This window comes from Trachypithecus francoisi, unplaced genomic scaffold (assembly GCF_009764315.1).
Source record: "Trachypithecus francoisi isolate TF-2019V2 unplaced genomic scaffold, Tfra_2.0 Lachesis_group4, whole genome shotgun sequence".
NCBI lineage: Eukaryota > Metazoa > Chordata > Mammalia > Primates > Cercopithecidae > Trachypithecus > Trachypithecus francoisi.
This window is the reverse complement of record NW_022681469.1, coordinates 131,133,739-131,159,221: the sequence shown is the minus strand read 5'-3', so window position 1 is coordinate 131,159,221 and position 25,483 is coordinate 131,133,739. Positions and strand designations below refer to the sequence as shown.

The 25,483-nt window shown below is 39.2% G+C and overlaps 1 long non-coding RNA gene across 1 annotated transcript in view; it reads right to left on the bottom strand.

The window, feature by feature from the left end:
- LOC117073100 overlaps positions 1-25,483 on the bottom strand; it is a 103,907-nt gene that overhangs the window by 67,572 nt on the left and 10,852 nt on the right. The window contains exon 2 of the long non-coding RNA XR_004433106.1: positions 11,450-11,564. This is a non-coding gene — a long non-coding RNA (uncharacterized LOC117073100). The remainder of the gene's footprint in view (positions 1-11,449; positions 11,565-25,483) is intronic.

The window sequence follows — 25,483 nt, the reverse complement described above, 5'->3', positions numbered from 1 at the left end:
TTGTGCTTTTGACATTATGTTTTAAAAAGTTACCTATCCAAGATCACAAAGAATTACATCTACCTTTCCTTCTAAGAGTTTTATAGTTTTAGCTCTTACATTAAGTCTTTTGTCAATTTCAAGTTAATGTTTTTTCATTCAAATATTTATTGAGCAGCTAAGGAGATACAAAGGTGATTTAAAACATGGTCAGAGGTGAGGCAAATGCATGAGTAATAGAAAATAAAAGGCAAGGTTCATTGAATCACAGCAGTCAGAAGAAATTACTGATCTTTATTTCAGCAATGTTTTGCAGTTTTAGTGTACAAGTCTTGCATTTCTTTGGTTAAATTTATTCCTAGGCATTCTTTCTGATGCTATTGTACATGGAATTGTTTTCTTAATGTCATCTTTAGATTGTTCATTGCTACTGTATAATAGAAGTATAATTGATTTTTGTATATTGATCTTGTGTCCTATAAACTGTTTTATTTATTTATTTATTTACTTTGAGATGGAGTCTCACTCTTGTTGCCCAGGCTGGAGTGCGATGGCACGATCTCAGCTCACTCCAGCCTCTGCCTCCCAGGTTCGAGTGATTCTCCTGCCTCAGCCTCCCGAGTAGCTGGGATTATAGGCGCCCACCACCATGCCCAAATAATTTTTGTATTTTTAGTAGAGATGGGGTTTCACTATGTTGGCCAGGCTGGTCTTGAACTCCTGACCTCAGGCAATCTGCCCACCTCAGTCTCCCAAAGTGCTGGGATTACAGGCATGAGCCACTGAGGCTGGCCATATCCTGTAGCCTCTTGAACTCTTTATGAGCACCAATGTTTTGGGTTTTTTAATGGATTCTTTGGGTTTTTTTTTTATATAAGACCATGTCATCTGTGAACAGAAATAATTTTACTTCTTTCTTTCCAGTCTAGATGCCTTTTATTTCTTTTACTTGCTAATTGCCCTGGCTAGAACTTCTAACATAATGTTGAATAACGGTGGCAAAAGTGGACATCCTTGTCTTGTGTCTGATCTTAGAAGAAAGTTTTCACTCTTGCATCATGCTGAATAATGTTATCTGTGGGTTCTTCACAGATGACCTTTGTCAGGTTGAGTAGTTTTCTATTTTTTGGTTTGTTGGGTGTTTTTATTATGCAAGAATTTTGGATTTTGTCAAATGCTTTTTCTGCATGTATTGGAATGATCATGGTGGTTTTTCCCCCTTCATTCTATTAATACAGTGTACTACACTGATTGATTTTCCTGTGCTCAACCACCCTTGCATTTCTGGGACAATTCTTACTTAGTCATGGTTTATAATCCTTTTTATACAATTCCAGATTTTGTCTCTAGTATTTTGTTAGGGATTCTGCACTTATATTCATAAAGAATATTGGTCTCTAATTTTACTTTTACTTGTAATGGCTTTGTCTTTTGGTATCAGTGTAATACTGGCCCCATAGAATGAGCAAGGAAATGTTCCTCTCCTATATCTTGAACTTTTTTTGTTGAAAGTGTTTTTTTCTAATTGCTGATTCAATTGCTTTGCTTGTCATAAGTCTGTTCAGATTTTATATTTCTTCTTGAGTCAGCTTTGGTGCTTCTAAGAATTTATCCATTTCATCTACGTTATCTAATTTGTTGGCATACAATTGTTCATAGTAGTCTCTTGAAATCTTTTTTAGTACTGTAAGGTTGGTAGTACTACTATCTAGAAAATACCCACTTTCTCTCCTGATTTTAGTAATTTCAGTCTTCTCTCTTTTTTCTTGGTAAATCTAGACAAAAGTTTGTCAATTTTGTTGCTCTTTCCAAAGAATCAATTTTTTTGTTTCATTGATTTTTATCTATTGTTTTTCTATTTCTGATTTCATTAATTTGCACTCAAATCGTTATTATTTTCTTCCTTCTGGTTGCTTTTCTTTTTCTCTTCTTTAAGGAGTGATAAAATTATGTTATTGATTTAAGATCTTTCTTAAGAAAGTTATTTATAGAATTTCCATCTGAGCACTGCTTTTGCTGCATCTCATAAGTTATGATTTGTTTTATTTTTATTTTTTATCTCAGAGTATTTTCTAAGTTCTATTGTGTGTTCTTTTCTGACCTATTATTTATTCAAGTGTATGCTTTTAGATTTTCTACATCTTTGTGAGTTTTCCAAATTTTCTTTTGTTACTGATTTTTAATTTCACTCCATTGTGGTCAGAGAACATACTTCGATCTTTTAAAATTTATTGAATCTTGCTTTGTGGCCTAACATATGGACTATCCTGGAAAGATATTCCATACGCACTTAAGAAGTACATGTATTTTGCTGTTGTTACGTAAAATTTTCTATAATGTGTGCTAGGCCTAGCTGGTTTATAGTGTTGTTTATATTTTCTATTTTCTTGCTGATCTTCTATCTGGTTGTTCTATATACTATTGAAAGTGGGGTATAAAGTTGTCCAACTATTATTTCTGAACTATTTCTTCCTTCAGTTCTGTTAGTTTTGTTTCATGTATTTTGAAGCTCTATTGTTATGTGTATACACATTTATAATTGTTATGTTTTCTTGATGGTTGGTCTTTCATTATCATATAATGTCCTTATTTGTCTTTCATAACAATTTGTCCTAATGTCTGTTGAGTCTGGTAGTAGATTAGCCACTTCAGTTCATTTTGGGATACTGTTTGCATGAAATATCTTTTTTCATCTTTTTGCTTGCAACCTATTTGCATCTTTGAATCTAAACTGAGTCTCTTATAGGCCTAATATAGTTGGGCCACGTTGTTTTTTTTTTAAATGCATTCTCCTAATCTCTGTGTTTTGATCGAAAAGTTGAATTCATTTCCATTTAATGTAGTTACTGATAAGAAAGGACTTACTTCTGCCATTTTGCTATTGGTTTTCTACATATCTTATGTCTTTCCATTCCTTAATTCCTCCATTACTGCTTCCATTACATCCATTGTGTATTGAATAGATATTTTAGTGTACTGTTTTAATTCTCTTGTTATTTATTTTACTATATATGTTTTAGTTATTTTCTTAATGGTTGCCCTAGTGATTATAATTAACATCTTAAGCTCTAACAATCTATTTTGTCAATTTTGGTAAGTTTACTTCTGTATACCTCCTCTCACTTTGTGTTTTTGTTGTCACAAATTATATCCTCATCTGTTGAGTGCCCGTAAATATTGTGTCTCAGTCAACTCAGGCTGCTGTAATAGAATGGCATGGACTAAATGCCTGAAGCAACAGAAATTCATTTCTTACTATTCTGGAGTTTGGGAGGCCCAGATTAAATTGCCAGCAGATTTGGTTCTTGGTGAGGGCCTCTTCCTGGTTTGAAGACAGCTGCCTTCTCCCTGTATCCTCACATGTTAGAAAGAAAGACATCTTCTTATAAGAACACTAATGCCATCCTGAGGGCCCACACACCTGACATCATCAAAACCCAATTACCTCCCAAAGGCCTCACTTTTAATCATCATCATATTGGAAAAATCAGAACTTTAACATAGAAATTTTGGAGGAAGAAAAACATGTACTCTAGTAAATGTAGATTCATAATTATTGTGTTTTAAATGAGATAGGGGAAAAAGAAGAGCTAAGAAATATAAAATTCATTAATATTTACTTATATATTTACATATGCAGCTATCTTACCAGTGTTTATTATTTCTTCATGTGATTCAAGTTACTGTCTACTGTTACTATCTAGAGTTCTTTCATTTCAACCTGAAGGACTACATTCAGCATTTCTTGTAAAGAAGGTCTACTGGCAACAAACTCTCTCAATTTTTGTCTATCTAGAAATGTCTGAGTTTTTCCTATTTCTAAAGGATAATTTTGCTGAATATAAAGTATGGCCTGCCATCAAAATTCACCTGAGCCTTGATGTCAAATGTTTTTAGTTAGAAGTCAGTCACATAGGCAAGCAGTACCCATGTAGCTGACCCTAACTTACTTCTCAGTCTCCAGCCCTTCCAGAGATCAAACTGATACAACACGGCCCAAGGCCCTAGGTATACAAAGACACTCTTCTCAGGCAGTATATTCCAAGGGCTGAGAAATTATCTCCTAACAGCTGGTCAAACACCAGTCCTGAAGACCTTTGGAATGTGTAGGATGTAAACAACCTAGGTCAACTAAGTCAGTGCTTAACTACATATATATTAACACATTTAATTTTTATAACAATCTTGTGAGATCTTCAATTGGTGCCCCAAGAAATGTTAAAAGATATTCCACAAAAAGAAATATTTAATGGTTATATAAGTACTGGAAATACTGTACACTATTATCAAATTTAATATTCATAATGTACATTAACATATTAAAGGCTCTGAGAAATCCTGCAGAAAAGAAACCTGTTTAATTTTGTTTAATCCAGCTTTTCCTAAATATGGGTGTCTATGGACTCTATTTTCCAAGGAATGCCTATCAAAGTACGGTTTTCATTGAACATAGTTTGGGAACTGCCAAGATAGAGACAACCAGTTTTACATGGAACAATTGAGGTTTAGCAACTGACATCATAACATGCAGCTAGTAAATGATAGTGCTGGACCTCAAATCCAGGTTTGATTCAGTCTTATTCTTTCCATCATTTCATACTGGCTCCCAAGGATACATTTTCTAAGCTTTTTGAGATAAGAAGATGCATTTTAAAAACTGAACTAAATTCATACATTGCCTTTCAGATTTTTTAATTACCCACCCTCTATACGTACATGAACGTGATCTCTCCTTACCTAGTGTCTCATATCTATTGCTTTATATGTTATGTTAGAATAGAGATGTTATCACTTGAGAGGAATCCTGTAGGCAAAGTACTCACCCCTTCATTCATTCGTTCATTCATTCAATTTACTAAACATTCTTTGAGTATCCACTATGTCCCAGGCATTGTTCTAGGTACTTGGAATATGTAACTGGACAAATAGAACAAGATTCCACCTTTTTGGGCTTCTAGTTAATGGAACAGGGATATAATGAACTAAAAACATAATAAATAAATACTTATTCTGTACATTACAAGGTGATATGAGCTGTAGAAAACAATAGGGCAACCTAGGAGCAATCAAGAGTGTAGAGTGGAAGAGGTGCAATTTAGAATAATGGGGTCATGGGAGACCTCTTTGAGAAGGTGACCTTCAAGCAAAAACTTGAAGGAGGTAAAACAGTTAGCCATGCAGATCTGTGGAGGAAGAGTATTCCAGGTTGAGGAAATGAGCACAGCAAAATCCCCTTGATAGTTGTCCCTGGCATGTTCAGGGTCAAGCAAGGAAATCAACATGTTTGGAGCAGGGTGAGAGGAGGGTAGTAGGAAACGACTCCTAAGAGGTAATGGGAGTAGGCATTGTGGGCAGGTTATACAGGACCATTGTTAGAACTTTGGCTTTTGCTCTGAGTGGGATGGAGATACATTGGGGTCTTGACTAGAAGGATGACACCATTTGGCTATTGCTTTTAAGTGATATTTTTGCAATGTTACAAATAGAATAATAAGAGTAGATGGCAAGGTAAGAAGTAAGAGAAGAATTAGGAGGCTTTGGGAATAATCTAGGTGACAGATGATAATGGCTTAGATCAAGGTGGTACCAGTAGAATCTGGATATATTTTGCAGGTACAGCCAAGAAAATTTCTGATGCATTGAATGAGAAGTATGAGAGAAGATAGTAGTCAAAGATGGCTCCAAAATTTGTGGGCCACACAAGCAGAAGAAGAGAGCTGTCATCCGTTGAGATTATTAAAAATGTGAAAGGAATAGATTGGAGCAAGCACGATAATGAGTTTAGTTGTGAATATGCCAGGTTTGAGAGGTCCATTAGACATCTAAGTAGAAATAACAAATAATTAGACAGAAATATAAGCCTATTGTTTAGAGAAAGGCCGAGGTTGGAGATACAAATGTGGAAGTGTCAGCATATAGATTTAAAGCCATGAGACTATGAGCTCCTACTAGATGGAGAGGAGAACACAATCAAAGACTTAGCCATGGGGTAATCAGTGTTAAGTTGTTGGAAAAAAGAGGAGAAACCAGCAGAAAGGCCAAGGAGGCTTAACAATTGAAATAAAAACCAAATAAAGAAACCAGGTTAAGGACAAGAAAGAGAAATCACCTGTCAAATGCTGTTAAGTCTAGTCAGATTATGACTCATAGCTAACCAATAGTTTTAGCAGTATGGTGGTCACTGGCTGTCTCAACAAGAAGGGTTGCATTAGAATGGTGGCGAACACCTATACAGAACTCAATTCATTTATACACATGACAAGTACTTAGTGTTACCAGTACCTAAAACCTATAGTTTGATGCCTTCTTAGATGCCATTCTTAGATTTAAGCTATAAAATCAACCCCTAATTGATCCATGGGAGATATATAGAGGTAAGGTAAAAAAAAAAAAAAAAAAAAAATGACTCCCTGGTCAACAAGACTTGAAAATAGCTTGTCAGAAAGTATCAAGAGATCCAAGGTAAGACTAAGTCTACTAGGATGAGAATGAGTTGACAAGGAAGTATAGAAAGGACTTCTCCAGTTAATGTCGGTTCTATCTGGGGAGCAGAGAGTCTTAGTAAGCATCAAGTATTCCTATACTTTTAACATTGAGTTCTCATTTAAGTCCATAAATTGATGTTTTTGGATCAATGCATTAGCCTTATGAATATGATTAATGTGACTTAACTTCTGAGAAATGAAGCCACACTCATTGTCTGTGTTGATTAGATCAAGTTTCTGGGTCCTTAATGCTGAGAGCTGGAAAAAAAACCCCTACCCCCTGTTATTCCCCCTGTGGGGAGACAGCCTCCTGGACTGCCTCCAGAAGTAGCCCTCTTCATTGCCGTCTGAATTACTATCCCAAGAACTTTTTAGGTGCAGACACTTTGTCATGAATTTAGGGTTTATAGGGAAGTAAAAGAACATTCCTGGGCTCAAGTGTTCACAGGTTCACCAGGGGCAATAATATGTGAAAAGTTAGTAGCTAGAGAGAATGGCAAAGCAGAAATGGCACATGGTAATATATCCAAGGGCCAAATGAAGGTGTATAGACAAAACTTTCTGCCAGCCCCTCTCCTTTGCGCAGACTTCTCCTTGGGACAGAGCTGCTATTGCCAGTAGTTCAATTCCTTTGGCTTTGAACAGAGTGAATATCACTTTCCAGACATTCCTGTTTCATGTGATGTAGAAAGAAGATGCAGTTAGTTTGGAAGCAAGACCTGTCTCCTAATTCTGTCTCTTGCATTTAATTGTGGCGTGACATTTGGTAAGTCAATTAACCCCTCCTGGCTGCAGTTCTTGCTCCTATAAAAGCAGAATGAAAACCACTTTTCTTGTAGGGTTTGGTGAGGATTAGAGAAAAGGTATAGAAGAGCCTGGGAACATAGATGATAAAACTAAAAGATTGCTTTTATCAATCCTGAAGCTTGGGCTAGTCTGTCAGATCATTTCCCTCCAAGCTAATGTGTCACAGTCCATGGGCTTGCGGAATTAGCTGTGAGTTGAAGTTGAAACTTAATGCAATTCACTCAACCTTTACAAACCTCTGTTTGTTCTTCTGCAGTGTATAGATTTTAAAACTCATTGGGCTCACTTAAAACTGAGCCACTGAAACAGTGTCAGAAAGTGGTCTAAAGTCAGGAATATAGTCAGGCACAAATTCAAGGTCCCCTCATCTTATCCTACTCCCTGTCTCCACTGGGATCTGGCCTGTCCAGCTCACTGATGGAGATGATGAGGTTTGGTGAAAGCAGCTGAACATCAAACCCGATATCATTTTTCTTTGCATTTCTTATAAAAACAGCCATTTGATAGTAACTTTAGCTAAATCTATGCCTTTGCCTGTCTTCTGTACTGGTGAATTACAATCGTAGAATCTTCGTACCATTTGCTAAGATAGTTTTTGGGAAAATAGCATGCCATTCTTGGGATGGGTGGAGCTTATCAAGGTGCTTCATATTCCATTTAAACCTCATAGCAACCTGGAAGGTGGGTACTAGTTTCCATGAGTTGGGACCCACCCACAGGTCACACAGCAGGTGCGTGCAGAGCCAGAACTAGGTCTCTGTTCAGATAACTCCCTAGGACACATCCAACCTTCATTCTCCTATGCTTTCTATCCCTATGACCTCAATGCCAGGTCCCTTGTGAATGTCAATCAATGTTACCTGCATTTCAACTCTCCCACTGGCCCGTGATTCTGCTATATTTTGTTTGGGTCCCTCACTCCCCAAAGTAGCGCAGGCAGCCCCTTTAGTACTTTAGTAACCAGGAATATGGTCAGGCAAAATATCAGCCTCTGATTGGTCCTGAAATAAGCTGACTGTAAGGGCCAAATGCTTTAATTTTGGAACATGAGCTAAAAAAAAAAAAAAAGATTCACTGTTTGGGGAGGGTAGGAAGAGAGTCCATCCTGCTATGGTGATTTCTAATTAATCAGACCAGTGTGGAGTCTGTGGGTTTGGCTCTGTAAATAGAAAGCAGATGCCACCATGGAGGCTGCCCAAATAAGAAAAATAGCAGGAATGGCTTCAATCTGTGACAAGTTTAATGAAAAGGATTTGAAGAAATGATGTGTAAGTTTTTAAACATCTTATTATAATTAGTAGGAGGCGGGTATAGCCATAACACCTTATTCTTTTTCAGAGAAAAGCTGCCTAAAATATGTTTCCAATAAAATTTCCCAGTCTCCTTATCAAAAGCAAGCAAACAAAAAAGATTTGGGGATGTACATCATTATCGACTGGACTTTCAAAAGGAACCTATATTTACAAAGTGCAATCCTGTTCTCTCAAAAGCAAGATCACATATTCAGCAAGTCTAGCCTATGCCAGACACTTTACAACTGTAATCTCGTTGAATTCTCATAGAAACCCAGTGAGGGAACTGGGTTTTTTGTTTGTTTGTTTGTTTTTTGTTTTTCTAATTACCTTCTTCTTGATGAAGAAACAGAGACATAGAGAGTGAAGCCAGTTGCTCTAGGTGCCACACCCGACCAGGGAGGCACTGGGTGTGGACCAGATCAAACAGGAGAAGCTATGGTGTTGTTGCCTGGCAGTTTGGAGCATGACTTACCTGGGTCTAAATGCCAGCTCCGCCCTTACTGGCTACAATGCCTTGGGCGAGTTACTTAAATTCTTTGTGCCTCAGTTTCCTAGCTATAATTTAGGGGTCTTATACAAATGGACAATGACCAGACCATATATGACAATGGAGCCCCGATCCTCAGTCTCTACAGCAGTTGGCCCAGAACAGTCAGGATGTGGGCAATGACTGCCAGCTTCCTTACTTTTTTGCCCTTCCTTCCAACCCAGAACCAACCAGAAAAAGCCAAAGCCACATATGCTCCCTTAACAAATCCCATAAGATGCCCCACTTCTAGCTAGCAACCTCTGCTTTGCCATGCCAACAGAGAATATCTGAAGCCTTCCTTTCTAAAGCTTTCCCACTTCCCTGCCTGCCTTTGAGTCACTGCCAAACACAAGAGGTGGGGGCTGACTCTCTCCTGTAAGTAAGCCCCGAAAAGCCTCTGTTTGTTCTCCTTTGAACTGTCTTAGTTTATTTCCACAGGGATAATAACAGTACCAACCTTGCAGGGTTGTCACGATGTAGTTAGTAATGCAGTTGAAGTGCTTAAAACAGAATTTGACATATTAAATGCTCCTAAACATAGTTACAATATTTAAAAATCAATTTCACAGTAGAAAGGCAGCTTCCAACACATGATTTGCACATGAGAAAGTTTAAGAACTACCGTGGTGTGGGAATTGGAGCAGATATATAGTTGAGGCCTCCTATGGCCTATCTTAGGCAATATTTTTCAGTGTTTAACTCCTTTCCCTCTCTAATTTCCAAGACAAAGATATAAAACAATTAAGAAACCAGAAGGTGGACAGGACAAGCCCAGCTATACGCCCCATTCCCTAGCTCCCTGCACCCACTATTTTAGCTGAGAGGAGCCAAAAGTGAGAGCAGTCATTGGGGCACAGAGAAAGAGGCAACTCTCAGCCTATGAACACTTGGAAGTACAAAGAATACAGTTCGTTCACCTCCTGATTATAGCTCTCATCCCTGTGAGTTGGAGTGGGAACCCTTCTTAGGGGCCTGTGGGCACTGCCAAATGTGGAAATAAAGGAAAATCTTGAGTTCCTTCAAGGGAAATTCTAGACACCTACCTAACTCTGAGATGTAAATGAGCAACTTGATAAACAAGAAGGTAGTAATAATTTTAAACAATAGCCATACGGCTATTGTTTAATACTAGTTTTAAACAATAGCATGGTGCCTCACACCTGTAATCCCAGCTACTTGGGAGGCTGAGACAGGAGAATCGCCTGAACCTGGGTTTGGTGTTGCAGTGAGCCGAGATTGCACCACTGCACACCAGCCTGGGTGACGGTGGGACTCTGTCTCAAACAAACAAACAAAGAATAGCCAAGGAAGTTAGAGTGAGGAGATGTTTTGCTACCTATAAAAACTAAGAATAGGATCTTAACATATGTCCCTGAGTTGTTTTCAGAAACCCAGCCCCCCACCAAATGAATCTGCTGGCACACAGACTTCTGATAAGGGAGAACTGGGACTGAACTCTGACTGCTGTTCGCCCGTCAAAATTTCTTCCTGAGGGGCCTGGAGGAGATCAAGCCCATGAGCCAAAGCTAGCATTCTTTTCTGCTGATCCCACATTTTCAGACAAAGCTTCACCTCCTAAATCAAATCAGAAACTCTTTGAATCCACCTATGACATGTACCCCCACCCACCTCAAGATGTCCTGCTTTTTCAGTTCAAACCAATACATAGCCTTTGTGTATTGATTTATGGCTTTGCCTGTAACCTCTGTCTCCCTACCTTTAAAAACCCTTCCTTGTCAGCCATTGAAGAGGTTGGGTCTTGGGCATGAGTTGCCCTGTAATTAATGCCTCACTTTCTCAAACTGCAAGCCTGATGTCAGTGTTTGGCTTTGCTGTGCCAGGCAAGCAGACCCAAGTTCAGTTCGGTAACAACTGCTGTCTTTGGCATGCATGTCCCCTCTATTGGACTGAAATCACCATTGCTATTCATACTTGAGAAAGAAAGACTTCTGTCTCTAAGAGGAAGCAAACGAAGGAAAATCACCAGACATTTGACAAGATTCAGTACTTCAAAAGACAGAACTTTACACAAGGAATCAAAGAAAACATCTCCCTACACAACAGACTAACAACAACCAAATACAAACATTTCTGAAAAATATGTTTTCTGCAAAGCAGGATTTGAGAGAACATCATACCTTTGAAAGGCAATCAAAATGATGAGAGAAAAGATGACTCGAATATGAAAAACATGGTTCATGGATTATTAAATGCATGAGCTGCTTCAGACAAGGATGGTCAAAGGCATCCCAGTGCTTTGTAAAGGGAGAGCTCAGACTGAAGTGATTACTATTGTTAGTGGTGATTGTCTTCATATCAGGGAAGAGACTTAAGGTAGTTCATCCAGACATTACCTGCCTCCAGATGCGATGCAGCAGGAAGCCCATGGTTGCGCCTCTGATTGAGCCTCGCCAAAAAAGGTGAAACACAATCCAGTCAAATCTTTCAAGGTAGCCATTTATAGAAAACCTGGATGAAGAGAGAAGGAAGGACCAGTTAATTGACACCACCAGGATTCAAATACTGAGTACAGGACATTTTGTAAGACAATTGACTGGTATAAAACAAAAAGGAAGGAGGGAAGAGGGCTGCCCTAGATTAGAAGGGACTTACGAGAAAAAATTACCAAATGGGAAGGGAAGAACTTGTTTGAATCTTAATTCAAACAAACCAAGGCAAAAAGATATTTTTAGAAATGTTCAGAGAATCTTGATTACACAATTGAATACTGTGTGATACCAAGGAATTTTTGTCAATGATTTTAGGTGTGATAGTGTATTCAAGAAAATGTCCATCTAATCTTAGACATGCATACGTCGAAGTCCAGGGATAAAAATGACATAATATGGGCTGGGTGTGGTGGCTCATGCCTGTAATATCAGCATTTTGGGAGGTCAAGGTGGGAGGATCACTTGATTTCAGGAGCTCGAGACCAGCCTGGGACATGTAGTGAAACCCCATCTCTACAAAAATAAGAAAGTTAGTCAGGCGTGGTGGCACGTGCCTGTAGTCCCAGCTACTTGGGATGCCAAGGTGGGAGGATCACTTGAGCCCAGGAGGCGGAGGTTGCAGTGAGCTGAGATTGCACCACTGCACTTCAGTCTGGGTCACAGAGTGAGACTGTATCTCAAAACACACCTCACATACACACACACATAAATCACAAATGACATGATAGCTGGCATTGTTTTAAAATATCTCAACGAAAGGGAAAAAAGGAATAGACAAAGAAAATGTTGCAAAATCTTGATTATTACTGAATCTGGCTGCTGGTGATACGGAGGTGTTGTCGTTTTCTTTGTTTGATCTTGAGGTCTCCCTTTGAAGATGGGCTGTAAGCGCTAGCCCTGCCCTGACAGTCGTGAGTGCTTAGAGTGTGTCTCTGGCAGGATACCTGTGGATGGCCTAATGCCTCAGTGTCCAACCCATGACTCATGGGAAACTTGTTTATACCGGCAGATGCTTTTGTGGCTCTTGTCTGACCTCTGTCTGGCTTATTCCTTCTAAGAAAGTCATTCTCTAAGAGAGCCCTGATAGGGAATGAAGTTAGGTTCAGGTGTGTCAGTCAGTGGAGACATGTGATACAGGGAGGGCCACTCAACAAACCACAGGAAGTAACAGAAGCAATGCATTATTTACAGATCCCAGAGAAAAGGGCAGCCTTCCTCACAGGGCCAGTGGGGAGCTGGTAACATGTGTTACCCAGGTGGGTTTCCTGTGGGAAGTCCAATTGATGGGGTTATAACTAGCTGGCCCCAGCTCTGTGGAGGCACACTGTAACTGAGAGGTGTCACTGTGGCACGTCTGTGCAGTCCCTGTGAGGTGTGGGAGTCAGTGGGGTGAGTCAAGCAGGCATCTATATGTTCCATGGGGAAGTGGTCACCAGGAGGCAGTTATATAAGGCAGATATCTAGATCAACTAGATTGAATAACTGGGAAGAGGTGCAGAACTGGACACTATATTGAGGGTGACTAAGCCCTGCTTCTGGTATGATAAAGTCCAACTGATTTTCAAACATGGATGCTGAGGCAACATAAAATTATGGGAATTCACTTCAGGGGGTTTGTTGTGCTCTTCTATCTTTTGATTTTTTTTTAATGTTCATTTTTAACAATTACATAAGTTACAGTCAAATGGACATCATGTTTATCTGATTCGTTACTCATAACAGGCAGCTATTGGAACAGAATTTTCTTTTTCTGAATCTTCCACTCAGTCTAAAAATCATCACACCTGGACTTTGCACCTTCAGATCTACATTGGAGCACGTGATGGGTGCCAGGATGCTCTGTCTATATCCCCTCTTCAGGATGGAGAAACTATTTCCCCAGCATCCCAGTGGGTTGCCTACTGATGTCTAAAAGCTGAATCCCTTCCCAGGAACCCACATTGGCCAAGGGGAGCTGCCCCTCCCCAGGGGCAGTTCACATCCATTTTCAAAGCTATATAGGAATAAAGGCCCCCTTGCCTCAACATGGAACAGCGCTGAAGGGCTCCTAAGCCTCCCATAAGATGGCTGAAGTCTTTGCTGTGATTGCTTTGCCACTGAACTTGTCCTTCTGATCAAGCCTGCTCCCATTACTCCCCCAGGGGCGTTACTCTTTACAGCAGTGACCGATAAATGTCCTACACACAAATCTCTATCTCAGCTTCTGTTTCCCAGGAAACCCTAACCTAAGCTAGTGTGGAAAGGCCTACACTACCTAATGCTGAAGGAAAAAAGCAGGTTGTAAAACAGTATGAATAGAACGTTTCCACATAAATAATGGAAAAACAACAACAACAACAACAACAAAAGCGTACATTTCTAGATGGGTATAAATACACAGAAAAAAAGAGGGGGATATGTATCTTTTTACTTTGGGAAATGGAAATGAGTTGGGAAGATGTTAAGGGTAGTTTTCACTGTATTTTAATTGCTTCAACTTTTATCAAAAAGATGAATTAATCTGTTATTTATATTTTTCAAAATAAGTCAATTTATTTTCTTTTTAGACATGCAATGAAAGCAACATTCTGCAAATGGAATACTACAGACACTTATGTGAGTCAATAAGAAGATGATATTATGTCTACCAAAATTCAGACAAAAAGGCTAAAGAAAGAATTATATATGAATACATTTAAAAAGATGAAAAGTAATGGCTGGGCACAGAGGCGTACGCCTGTAATCTCAGCACTTTGGGAGGCCGAAGCTGATGGATTGCTTGAGTCCGGGAGTTTAAGACCAGACTGGGCAACATGGCAAAAGTCCCTCTCCACAGAAAAAAAGAAAAAAAAAAAATAGCTGGGTGTGGTGGCACATGCCTGTAGTTGCGGCTACTTGGGAGGCTGAGGTGGGAGGATCACTTGAGCCTGGGAAGTGGTACTTACAGTGAGCCAAGAATATGCCACTGCACTACAGCCTGGATGACAGAGTGAGACCTGTCTCAAAAAAAAAAAAAAAAAAAGATGGAAAAGTAGATCCAGAGAATCATATATATGTGTGTTTCATATGAAAGAGAAATTTCAGAAGCAGGGGAGAGCAAAGGAGAAGCAGCAATAATTAAACAAATCATAGAAGAAAAATTGCTTTGTTTCAAGCAATGTTCTGAACAAAAGGTTTCCAAGTACCAGGCAAAATATCCAGAAAGAAATGCAAACCTATGTGGTGGAATAAACTCAAGAGACATGGAAAAAATTTTACAGGCATTCAGGGATTAAAAACAAGTCTTCCAAATATAGAAACAATTTAGTAGGCACCAGATTTCTTAAAAAATACCAGATATCAAAAGTCAACAGAGAAGAACCGTGGTGCTTGATGGGGAAATATCATGGCCTGGGGCTTCCATATCCAATAAAGTCATATTTAACATGCACGAGAACATCAGAAGGATGTCTTGTACATGCTAGACAAAAAGCAGCGTGTTGGGACACTTATCCTTAGTAGAAATTACTTGTGGAAGTATTGATGGACAGTTGCTCCAAACCAAGAAGTTAAGTCTGGAGATTGGATAGGAAATTGATGGTGATGAACAATAAAACAAAAATTCAAAGGTTGGAATTACTCTAAATAATTGATATTAGTGTGAGTGAAACAATGCAAATGTCAGAAATAGTCCCTTAAAGTTAATGTTCATGACATTAAATTAACCAGATAGCCATTACTATTATTAATCTGGATGGAAAGTCCAGTGTCTGTTGGTAAAACTCAAGGGGAGATGGTAGGCAGGAAGAGAAGAAGAAAGGAGAAAGCATGAGTCTGCTAACTCTCCTATAGTTTATGGAGGTATTCAAAAGAAATATATTGTCAGCTGAAGATTATCATTGGTAGACAAAAATTTAATTTCTAAAAAAACAGAAAAAAATAGGAAAATCTGGTCAATGTAATAAAATGTAAGAAAAAGGTGAAAAAAGTTTAAAAGTACAAAATAAGATGATGAAAACAGGGTGAAAAAAGTTATTAAAGTGAATATGACTGTATTAAATAGAAGAATTAGAAATAAGAAATATTCAGCTTTAGTTGAATAAAAAAATTAATTAAATGTGGTTTTCCAGAGACTTGACTAAAATTAAGTAAGAAGGTTTAAAATGATGAAGTGAATACAGGCACACTGGGCAAAAAAAGAATGTAGGGATGGCAACAGTAATATCAAATAAAGTTGAAATAAAGAGAGTCACTAAATGGGACAGAGGGTTGTTTTAAATTTTGAACAATATCTACAGTAAAGATACAACAGCCATGAACGATGACTGAGTCTATTCACCTAATCACATAGCATCAAAATATTGAAAAATATATTCAAAATAGGAGGACACATTGACAAAAAAACAATGTATCCTATAGTCAACTTTATTATACTTGTCCCAAAAGAGTAGCAGAGAAATTCACTAAGAATATAAAAATTAGTATAATTAATGAGCTTGTATCTCTAGTTAGGTAGCTAGCTGTTGTTGATTACATTTATTACAACCATCCACAGTATAGTTACAAAAAAATCAGTATCTTAAACTAAAAAGCGAATCTCAATAATTCCAACAGAGACATTATATCAACCAGATTTTTCACCAAAATGCAATGCAACTGCAAACTAATTGCCAATTCTTTAAAAAAAAAAAAAAAAAAATCTACTGGCCAGGTGCGGTGGCTCACGCCTGTAATCCCAGCATTTTGGGAGGCCGAGGCAAGTGGATCACGAGGTCAGGAGATTGAGACCATCCTGGTTAACACAGTGAAACCCCATCTCTACTAAAAAAATTAGCGGGGCGTGGTGGCAGGCGCCTGTAGTCCCAGCTACTCAGGAGACTGAGGCAGGAGAATGTCGTCAACCTGGGAGGCGGAGCTTGCAGTGAGCTGAGATCGCGCCACTGCACTCCAACCTGGGCCAACAGAGTGAGACTCCGTCTCAAAAAAAAAAAAAATCTACTTAGAAACTGAAAAACACACAGCTAAGTAACACTGGAATCAAAGAAGAAATTAAAACTGCAATTAAGGATGATTCAGAAAGTGATTATAATGACTAGAATGAATCCACATTTTAATGGGCTATGGCCAAAACTGTATGAAAAACATTTCAAAAAGAATAAAAACACATGACCCATACTTTTACCAATATTGATGGACCCATTAATCATGAAAATGAATAATAAATGTATACGGTAAACTGAAATTCATAAATTAAAAACAGAACAGTTAACAACCAAAATAAGGTGATTCAATTTTGACAAAGCTAATAAAACAAAGGAGATAGAACACAAATATACAACATTAAGAGTAGAAAAGCACGTATTACTGCAGAAAAAGAAAAGTATTACATTATTAGGGAGGACATGAATGAGATAAAAATGAATATAAGTAGGCTACATTCTTGTAAGAAAAAGATCCTCAAATAAAAGAAGATTTTCTTAAACAAGAGACGCATCTAATAGCAAACAATCAGAAAGTTTTAAAGGAAAGAGAAAGGGAGAGGTCTACCAAGTGAACATAAATACACAAAACGTTTAGGGTGGCAAAATTGTCTGACAAGGTAGAATTTAAGGCAAGAGCATTAAAAAGAACAAAGAGGCTTGTTTTTAGTGGATAGGAATATAATTCACAGTGAAAATATAGCAGTCACACACCTTTACATGTCAAATAACATAGCCCTGGGCTCAAGTGATCTTCCAGCCTTAGCCCAGAAATAAACAAAAACAGAAAGGCAAGAAAAGCAAAGACCACAGTTGTGATATGCAGTAGAAAAACCCCTGGAAAACCTCTTTTAATGGGCTGGGGCTCTTTAGTATTGCCATGTGAAACACCATCATTCTCATTGGAAACAAATGGAATTAATATAATAAACTGGCAGTTTTTCCAAGCTCCATATTCCTTCCCGGGGAGACCATGTAATGTTTGCAAGATTCCTCTGAGCACTCTCTCTGTGTTTGGAAATGATGCTTGCTTGCTGTTTAATGTTTCTATTAGGGAAAAAGAAAAACAAACAAAGATGGTCCCTTAGCATTTCAAATCTAATAGCATTGTAACTTGATGTAATCCTTGGGCACCCTAATTACACTCCAGCAGAAGTAATAAGAGAGGAGGTACCACCACCCACTGGGGACCAGCCACCTAGTAAAGCCCATCAACCTTGACTCCTTGTGACAAGGCAAACTTCTTGTACTTTCCTTTTATTCGAGGAAACTAGACTGACATGGGAGTTTGAGATTGGACAGTAACAGAAAAAAAAAAGTTATTGTTCTTCTTTAGCAGAGGAATGAAAGCAATCTGAGTAACATCTAAAGGTTGTTTATTCTTATTTTGTGTTGGTTGGGCTATGTCTTTCAGGCCATCAAGTCTCCATCTCATGGCTTTTAGAAGATTCAAAGTCTAGCTCAGAGAAATAATCATCCCTATTTTTGGCAATGTTTAAAACCTGATGGAAGGTTTTATGCAGTTTTCTTATGAACCAGGACTTCAAACAAAAATAGTAAAAATTTAGAGGCTCTGAAACATATATTTGTTTTAATAAATAGATATAGAGCTGTTTACCCCACCAAAAAATACGTTTTTAAAAATTACCCCAAGATAGTTATAAAACTTCGTCAAAATTGACTAAAAAGACATACATTCAAGGGTAGAAATTCTATAGGCCTCATTCTCTGATTCCTTCATTCATTCATTCATTCATTCATTCAATATTTAATGAGAGCCTCTTATTTGCCAAGCAATATGCTAGGTGCTGGTGACAGAGTCAGAATATATGAAAATTTGGGGGGGCGGAGCAAGATGGCCGAATAGGAGCAGCTCCAGTCTCCAACTCCCAGCGCGAGCGACACAGAAGACCGGTGATTTCTGCGTTTTCAACTGAGGTACTGGGGTCTTCTCGCTAGGGAGTGCCGGACAATCGGTGCTGGTCAGCTGCTGCAGCCTGACCAGCGTGAGCTGAAGCAGGGCGAGGCATCGCCTCACCTGGAAGCGCAAGGGGGAAAGGAATCCCTTTTTCCTAGCCAGGGGAACTGAGACACACAACACCTGGAAAATCGGGTAACTCCCACCCCAATACTGCGCTTTAAGGAAACAGGCACACCAGGAGAATATATCCCACACCTGGCCGGGAGGGTCCCACGCCCACGGAGCCTCCCTCACTGCTAACACAGCCGTCTGCGGCGATCGATCCGCAAGGCAGCAGCGAGGCTGGGGGAGGGGCGCCCGCCATTGCTGAGGCTTAAGTAGGTAAACAAAGCCGCTGGGAAGCTCGAACTGGGTGGAGCTCACAGCAGCTCAAGGAAGCCTGCCTGTCTCTGTAGACTCTACCTCTGCGGACAGCGCACAGCTGCAGCCCATTAGGGGAAAGAGCGGGGGCGGTGCAGACGCGAATGACTCTGTCTGACAGCTTTGGGGAGAGCCGTGGATCTCCTAACGCGGAGGTTGAGATCCGAGAACGGACAGACTGCCTGCTCAGGTGGGTCCCTGACCCCTGAGTAGCCTAGCTGGGAGACATCCCCCACTAGGGGCAGTCTGACACCCCACACCTCACAGGGTGGCGTCACCCCTGAGAGGAAACTTCCAAAGAAAGAATCAGACAGGTACACTCACTGTTCAGCAATATTCTATCTTCGGCAACCTCTGCTGCTGATACCCAGGCAAACAGGGTCTGGAGTGGACCTCAAGCAATCTCCAACAGACCAACAGACAGTCCTTCTGACTGTCAGACGGAAAACTATCAAACAGGAAGGACACCTATACCAAAACCCCATCCGTACGCCACCATCATCAAAGTCCAGAGACAGATAAAACCACAAAGATGGGGAAGAAGCAGGGCAGAAAAGCTGGAAATTCAAAAAATAAGAGCGCATCTCCCCCTGCAAAGGAGCGCAGCCCATCGCCAGCAACGGATCAAAGCTGGTCAGAGAATGACTTTGACGAGATGAGAGAAGAAGGCTTCACTCCATCAAACCTCTCAGAGCTAAAGGAGGAATTACGTACCCAGCGCAAAGAAACTAAAAATCTTGAAAAAAAAGTGGAAGAATTGACAGCTAGATTAATTAATGCAGAGAAGATCATAAACGAAATGACAGAGATGAAAACCATGACACGAGAAATACGTGACAAATGCACAAGCTTCAGTAACCGACTCGATCAACTGGAAGAAAGAGTATCAGCGATTGAGGATCAAATGAATGAAATGAAGCGAGAAGAGAAAACCAAAAGAAAAAAGAAGAAAAAGAAATGAACAAAGCCTGCAAGAAGTATGGGATTATGTAAAAAGACCAAATCTACGTCTGATTGGAGTGCCTGAAAGTGAGGGGGAAAATGGAACCAAGTTGGAAAACACTCTTCAGGATATCATCCAGGAGAACTTCCCCAACCTAGTAGGGCAGGCCAACATTCAAATTCAGGAAATACAGAGAACACCACAAAGATACTCCTCCAGAAGAGCAACTCCAAGACACATAATTGCCAGATTCACCAAAGTTGAAATGAAGGAAAAAATCTTAAGGGCAGCCAGAGAGAAAGGTCGGGTTACCCACAAAGGGAAGCCCATCAGAATAACAGCAGACCTCTCGGCAGAAACTCTACAAGCCAGAAGAGAGTGGGGGCCAATATTCAATGTTCTTAAAGAAAAGAATTTTCAACCCAGAATTTCATATCCAGCCAAACTAAGCTTCATCAGTGAAGGAGAAATAAAATCCTTTACAGATAAGCAAATGCTTAGAGATTTTGTCACCACCAGGCCTGCCTTACAAGAGACCCTGAAGGAAGCCCTAAACATGGAAAGGAACAAGCGGTACCAGCCATTGCAAAAACATGCCAAAATGTAAAGATCATCGAGGCTAGGAAGAAACTGCATCAACTAACGAGCAAAATAACCAGTTAATATCATAATGACAGGATCAAGTTCACACATAACAATATTAACCTTAAATGTCAATGGACTAAATGCTCCAATTAAAAGACACAGACTGGCAAACTGGATCAAGAGTCAAGACCCATCAGTCTGCTGTATTCAGGAGACCCATCTCACATGCAGAGACATACATAGGCTCAAAATAAAGGGATGGAGGAAGATCTACCAAGCAAATGGAGAACAAAAAAAAGCAGGGGTTGCAATCCTAGTCTCTGATAAAACAGACTTTAAACCATCAAAGATCAAAAGAGACAAAGAAGGCCATTACATCATGGTAAAGGGATCAATTCAACAGGAAGAGCTAACTCTCCTAAATATATATGCACCCAATACAGGAGCACCCAGATTCATAAAGCAAGTCCTTAGAGACCTACAAAGAGACTTAGACTCCCATACAATAATAATGGGAGACTTCAACACTCCACTGTCAACATTAGACAGATCAACGAGACAGAAAGTTAACAAGGATATCCAGGAATTGAACTCATCTCTGCACCAAGCGGACCTAATAGACATCTATAGAACTCTCCACCCCAAATCAACAGAATATACATTCTTCTCAGCACCACATCGCACTTATTCCAAAATTGACCACATAATTGGAAGTAAAGCACTCCTCAGCAAATGTACAAGAACAGAAATTATAACAAACTGTCTCTCAGACCACAGTGCAATCAAACTAGAACTCAGGACTAAGAAACTCAATCCAAACCGCTCAACTACATGGAAACTGAACAACCTGCTCCTGAATGACTACTGGGTACATAACGAAATGAAAGCAGAAATAAAGATGTTCTTTGAAACCAATGAGAACAAAGATACAACATACCAGAATCTCTGGGACACATTTAAAGCAGTGTGTAGAGGGAAATTTATAGCACTAAATGCCCACAAGAGAAAGCAGGAGAGATCTAAAATTGACACTCTAACATCACAATTAAAAGAACTAGAGAGGCAAGAGCAAACACATTCAAAAGCTAGCAGAAGGCAAGAAATAACTAAGATCAGAGCAGAACTGAAGGAGATAGAGACACAAAAAACCCTCCAAAAAATCAATGAATCCAGGAGTTGGTTTTTTGAAAAGATCAACAAAATTGACAGACCGCTAGCTAGACTAATAAAGAAGAAAAGAGAGAGGAATCAAATAGACTCAATAAAAAATGATAAAGGGGATATCACCACCGACCCCACAGAAATACAAACAACCATCAGAGAATACTATAAATGCCTCTACGCAAATCAACTAGAAAATCTAGAAGAAATGGATAATTTCCTGGACACTTACACTCTCCCAAGACTAAACCAGGAAGAAGTTGAATCCCTGAATAGACCAATAGCAGGCTCTGAAATTGAGGCAACAATTAATAGCCTACCCACCAAAAAAAGTCCAGGACCAGATGGATTCACAGCTGAATTCTACCAGAGGTACAAGGAGGAGCTGGTACCATTCCTTCTGAAACTATTTCAATCAATAGAAAAAGAGGGAATCCTCCCTAACTCTTTTTATGAGGCCAACATCATCCTGATACCAAAGCCTGGCAGAGACACAACAAAAAGAGAGAATTTTAGACCAATATCCCTGATGAACATCGATGCAAAAATCCTCAATAAAATACTGGCAAACCGGATTCAGCAGCACATCAAAAAGCTTATCCACCATGATCAAGTGGGCTTCATCCCTGGGATGCAAGGCTGGTTCAACATTCGCAAATCAATAAACGTAATCCAGCATATAAACAGAAGCAAAGACAAGAACCACATGATTATCTCAATAGATGCAGAAAAGGCTTTTGACAAAATTCAACAGCCCTTTATGCTAAAAACGCTCAATAAATTCGGTATTGATGGAACGTACCTCAAAATAATAAGAGCTATTTATGACAAACCCACAGCTAATATCATACTGAATGGGCAAAAACTGGAAAAATTCCCTTTGAAAACTGGCACAAGACAGGGATGCCCTCTCTCACCACTCCTATTCAACATAGTGTTGGAAGTTCTGGCTAGGGCAATCAGGCAAGAGAAAGAAATCAAGGGTATCCAGTTAGGAAAAGAAGAAGTCAAATTGTCCCTGTTTGCAGATGACATGATTGTATATTTAGAAAACCCCATTGTCTCAGCCCAAAATCTGCTTAAGCTGATAAGCAACTTCAGCAAAGTCTCAGGATACAAAATTAATGTGCAAAAATCACAAGCATTCTTATACACCAGTAACAGACAAGCAGAGAGCCAAATCAGGAATCAACTTCCATTCACAATTGCTTCAAAGAGAATCAAATACCTAGGAATCCAGCTTACAAGGGATGTAAAGGACCTCTTCAAGGAGAACTACAAACCACTGCTCAGTGAAATCAAAGAGGACACAAACAAATGGAAGAACATACCATGCTCATGGATAGGAAGAATCAATATCGTGAAAATGGCCATACTGCCCAAGGTGATTTATAGATTCAATGCCATCCCCATCAAGCTACCAATGACTTTCTTCACAGAATTGGAAAAAACGGCTTTAAAGTTCATATGGAACCAAAAAAGAGCCCGCATTGCCAAGACAATCCTAAGTCAAAAGGACAAAGCTGGAGGCGTCACGCTACCTGACTTCAAACTATACTACAAGGCTACAGTAACCAAAACAGCATGGTACTGGTACCACAACAGAGATATAGACCAATGGAACAGAACAGAGTCCTCAGAAATAATACCACACATCTACAGCCATCTGATCTTTGACAAACCTGAGAGAAACAAGAAATGGGGAAAGGATTCCCTATTGAATAAATGGTGCTGGGAAAATTGGCTAGCCATAAGTAGAAAGCTGAAACTGGATCCTTTCCTTACCCCCTATACGAAAATTAATTCAAGATGGATTAGAGACTTAAATGTTAGACCTAATACCATAAAAACCCTAGAAGAAAATCTAGGTAGTACCATTCAGGACATAGGCATGGGCAAGGACTTCATGTCTAAAACACCAAAAGCAACGGCAGCAAAAGCAAAAATTGACACATGGGATCTAATTAAACTAAAGAGCTTTTGCACAGCAAAAGAAACTACCATCAGAGTGAACAGGCAACCTACAGAATGGGAAAAAATTTTTGCAACCTACTCATCTGACAAAGGGCTAATATCCAGAATCTACCAAGAACTCAAACAAATATACAAGAAAAAAGCAAACAACCCCATCAAAAAGTGGGGAAAGGATATGAACAGACATTTCTCAAAAGAAGACATCCATACAGCCAACAGACACATGAAAAAATGCTCATCATCACTGGCCATCAGAGAAATGCAAATCAAAACCACAATGAGATACCATCTCACACCAGTTAGAATGGCAATCATTAAGAAGTCAGGAAACAACAGGTGTTGGAGAGGATGTGGAGAAATAGGAACACTTTTACACTGTTGGTGGGATTGTAAACTAGTTCAACCATTATGGAAAACAGTATGGCGATTCCTCAAGGATCTAGAACTAGATGTACCATATGACCCAGCCATCCCACTACTGGGTATATACCCAAAGGATTATAAATTACTCTTCTACAAAGACACATGCACACGTTTGTTTATTGCGGCACTATTCACAATAGCAAAGACTTGGAATCAACCCAAATGTCCATCTGTGACAGACTGGATTAAGAAAATGTGGCACATATACACCATGGAATACTATGCAGCCATCAAAAAGGATGAGTTTGCGTCCTTTGTAGGGACATGGATGCAGCTGGAAACCATCATTCTTAGCAAACTATCACAAGAAGAGAAAACCAAACACCGCATGTTCTCACTCATAGGTGGGAACTGAACAATGAGATCACTTGGACTCGGGAAGGGGAACATCACACACTGGGGCCTATCATGGGGAGGGGGGAGGAGGGAGGGATTGCATTGGGGAGTTATACATGATATAAACGTCATGCACATGTACCCTAGAACTTAAAGTATAATAAAAAAAAAAAAAAAAAAAAAAAAAAAGAAAGAAAAATATTGCCAGAGTAAACAAAAAAAAAAAAAAAAAAAAAAAAAAAGAATATATGAAAATTTAAAAAAAACTATAGTAAACAGAAAAAAAACCCCATGTTTTTGAGTTTGGAAGGAACCAAAAACTATTTCTCCCTAAATAACTCTGGAATCAAAGAATAAATCAAAAGTGCAATTATAAGTTACTTAGACAATATTAATGATAATTATGCCACATTCTAGTGAAAATTGTACTTGGGGGAAATTCATAGCATTTAATACTTACATTATTAAAGAAGCAAGATTTAGAATTAAAAAATGTAGTGCTTCTGTTAAGTTTCTTTAGCTGCCAAAAAAAAAAAAACTAAAAAGCAGATCCTAGAATGTATTCATAGGATTCTCCAGCCCTCCATGAGCTGTCCATTGGGAGACTTCAATTTTTCCATTGGAATATGTCACAGAATCAAAGAGGAAAGAAAGGGAAGTCAGAACTGAACGTTAGGAACTCATGGACCTTTCCTTCAAGATGCTGAAATTAGGATGCCGCAGTTACAACTGCCATCCATCCCTGAATGTCTCCACACCAGATTCAGCTTCCCAGGAGAGAATGTCTGACTGAATTATCTTAGGTGATCTATCCAAGGTGAGCCAGGATCCCATTGTTGGGGGCCCAGTGGAATCACAGGTGGCAGAGGAAAGAACAGTTTCCTAAAGAAGAGGACGCTGGACAGAAAAAAAAATGAGAAATGTCCATGGCACTAATCATTCAATTCCAGATGCTAGAAAAACATGACAAATTAAACCATAGGACAGTCAACACAAAGAATTATCAAACAAAAGTAGCTAATGTCCAGTAGAAACTCTTCCTACCACAATCAGGAGCAGTTAACTGAAAAATTCAAAGAAAGCCAGGAGTCATACAAATTAACATATGCTTGATTTGAACTGAAAACATACACGTGCAGTCATTCCTCAACCTTTTGTGGCAGTCTTTTCTTTACATGGGGCCCACTGATTGGAATGCACCATCATCTTTTTCACATAAACCATTCCCATAATGCATC